Below are 3,402 nucleotides of genomic sequence, written 5' to 3'. Positions count from 1 at the left end.
GGGGGGGGGGTCTCCTCGCTCTTGATGAGACAGAAAGTTCTGCTAGGCTTTCAGCTGATGACATTATCTTTTCCCTCCATAGGGTGGTACGAGGCGGGGGTTGAGAATAGTGGAGATTTCTCCTGCGAGGATAAGAGGGATCCTCCCGACTATATGAGGTGCGTGATTTTTCTCTCTCAGGCCGAGTTTCGGGGTGTGTTCTTGGGTTGCTGTAGGAGATTCTTCTTCCTGTTAGACTTTTGGAGTTGTGGTTCATGTCATCAACCTGTCTCTTCCTTGAGAGGGAGTTCTGTTGGACTTGGTAAGATCTATCAGCATGGTGGGAGGTATCTCTTGGGGGCAGAAAATTTTCTTGGGGAGTGTAGTAGTTCCTAGATGAAGATTTTTGGGCTGGTTTAGGTTTTCCTTGGACTTCCTTTAAAGATCCTTCCTTCTTCTCTTTTTGCAGTCCCGGACAAGATGCCTTATCGTGGGTAAGAAGAACACAATGGCTACCGTGGTTCTTGAGATTCCTATATTCCAAGCAGAGGAGAGCTTCACTACCATCAGAGAATTCCACGATGGTTTCCTTTGTTATAGGCTCCAGACCATCTAGTAGGATTTTGACTTGTACCGAGGAAGAGGTTATTTCCCAGTCCAGAATTTCACCTAGAGCCTCACCTATAGACTGGACCATTTCGTTTTTCCAATAGTGTTTAGGTAAACCCTGGATCTCAATCCAGAAGGGGAGCAGCGAGGGGAAAGAAGGAGAGATTACTGGTTCCCATCTTTGGATAATGACTATCCACTGGTCGAAGTGATACAGTCTGTTCGCCAGGACCCTGTTAATGTCTTCCTCAGTTTCGAACTTGAACTGGAAGATACCTTGACCAAGATCTGCTCCTTCTGCTTTTCCTTGCAGGTTCCAGCGGTTCAGGAGAAAAGGAAAGAGTGCGCGCATTCTTTGTCCTGCAGGGTTTGTGAGGCGACCAATAAGTGTGAGGGAATTCTCCTCTATTAGATCAGCTGTATCAAGGTTCGGGCCTCTGATCCTCTTTTGGGGGGTGGCGAGAAACCCCAGATGGGTTCTTTTCCTTTGAGGTAGTAAGGAATCCAGGTGGACATGGTGTTTGGCTCAATAAGAGGGTGGTGCAAGACGATGTAACCACGGAAGCGGGAAAGCAGTAACAACTTTGAGGGTTTCAAAGAGCTTTTAAAGGTTTGGTTTTTCGGTTGGATGGTAGTAAATGCAGTGGGGGAAGCTATAAACTCCGATTATCTCATTCGATTAACACAACTAAGAACTTGTTTTTGGGAAAACTTGGAGATCTAGGATTACCGAGGAGAAATTTGAAAAGGATGCTCGAAGAAGCTGTCGTTGGACCAGCGGTTAAATGGTAAACTCAGTCGTTATTGGTGGAAAGGGGTGGTTGAGATCTGGATAAAAGACTTTCTCATGGCTCCTCGGGGAGTGTGCCTGGGAGAAAAAACCTCGTACGGACGTTTAATAATTTTTTTTTATCAATTTATTTCTCTAAGATAATAATTCTAGGCGATTAATCAAGAATTATTATGAAGAACAACCAAGGATGAAGATCATAAAAGATAAAGAACCCTAAAAATCACAGATCTAATAAGCCATAAAAACCCTATGAAAAACCCTAAACCTAACAAGCAAATTACTCAGACATGTTTAAAGAAGAACAAATCATAATTCTGAATAACATGCAATAGATATTAAAAGTAAAAAGAGGGACTTTAGAAATCTTCTCTCTACATATGAAATCAGATCCTTCTCTCCCAAAAGCTCTCAATAATCTCTCTCTCAAAAACTGATAGAAAATAACTTAAGGGTTTCTCACCCCTAAAAATACTATATATATATCCTAAAACACGTCAGGGACTTGTGTTGCAATTGTAGAAGACTTTGGGCAACTTTGTAAAATTTCCAAATTTGTGATTTTTTCATCGGCTAAAGAGGGTGTCGATCAATGGTCCTAAGTGGTGTCGATCGATGTCATTTCTTTGATCCGAGTCCAAATTGAGTCTTCAAGATTTATGCTCCAAAATGATCCAAATTGCTCTACTTTGCTCCATCCATGCCAAAATCCTAGAAAACCTGTAATGACTCCCAAAGAACCTAAAAACACATCAAAAGACTCTAAAAGACTCCTTATATCATGGTTAAAAACCACAAAAACCATGATATATCAATTGACACCTTAAACGGAGATGCGAGATCATAGTGAAGTAGGATGATCATAATACATTCAAGTTTAAAATTGTTAATTTTGCTCTAGCGCTAAACCTGCAAACTACAAGCCAAAGAAGTCGACGACATTGAAACCAATGACAATGATGAACTTCTCTTACTCTTATAAATCGTTTCCTCATCTTTCTCCACTCAACAACCTTCTACAGAACACCAATTCTCAAATGATTGAATGATGTTTAGGAAGGATCTTTTTAAATTCAGGATGGTTTTCCTAAAAACATCATGAGCATCTCCGTTGCAACCTGAACGCTCAAATAGTCAGATACAACTTTATGACATGGTTTCAAGTGTGCATTGCCCAACCCAAGAAATCAACAAAACCAATCTAAACACACATTAACATGAAAACAGATTCAAAATTGATTTGCCAAGCCTTTTACTTGTTCCCGTAAGAGGAATCAAATCATCCACAATGACTTTAACTCCCATCTCAGCAAAAAACATCAACGGAGGAAAATGTAAAGCTCATCACTGTTACAAAGCACACCGTCACTGTCCATATCAAACAAAACCGCTGATACTTTCCCCCAATCATCCATCGTAATTGTACTCGAAGGATTCTCCGTCGCCGTATTCACTATCATAGACGACGAAAGTGCCGTAGCTTAATTAAACTCTGATCTTTGATCGGAATCTGGTGAGTGAAGATGCTATTGATGTGGATTTTTATTGTATTGGTTTCAGTCGATCAATTTTGACACTTAATTGAAAAGATATGAAGATCTTAGTTCAAAATCTTAACCGCAAGTTTCGCTGGAGCTTGGAGATCTAAGATCATCAATTTGATTTAAAAAATAATAATTTGTTATTTAAATTAAATAATAATTTCAATATACAAATGCTAGTTTTGGAAAATTTGATCATGTGTGCTAATTTTGGAAGAAAAACTTAAAAGTGTGTTATTATAGGGTACTAGGTGCTTCCCCACGCAACGCGTGGGTTGTGGTGTAGTTGGCACTTTCTTGTTTTTTTTTTGTTTTTTTTCGTTTTCTCTTTTGTATTATTTCGTTTTAATTAGGCATATACGGGTTTCGTAGTCACTTGTATTTATACACTATATATTTATACCATTTCGTTTAGATGTGTACAATTGTGGCGTTTATTTTTTATGAATTATGAGGATGTTGTTTCTTGCTTTTGAGGATCCA

Source organism: Camelina sativa, chromosome 19 (assembly GCF_000633955.1).
Source record: "Camelina sativa cultivar DH55 chromosome 19, Cs, whole genome shotgun sequence".
Lineage (NCBI taxonomy): Eukaryota > Viridiplantae > Streptophyta > Magnoliopsida > Brassicales > Brassicaceae > Camelina > Camelina sativa.
This window is presented reverse-complemented; position numbering follows the sequence as displayed.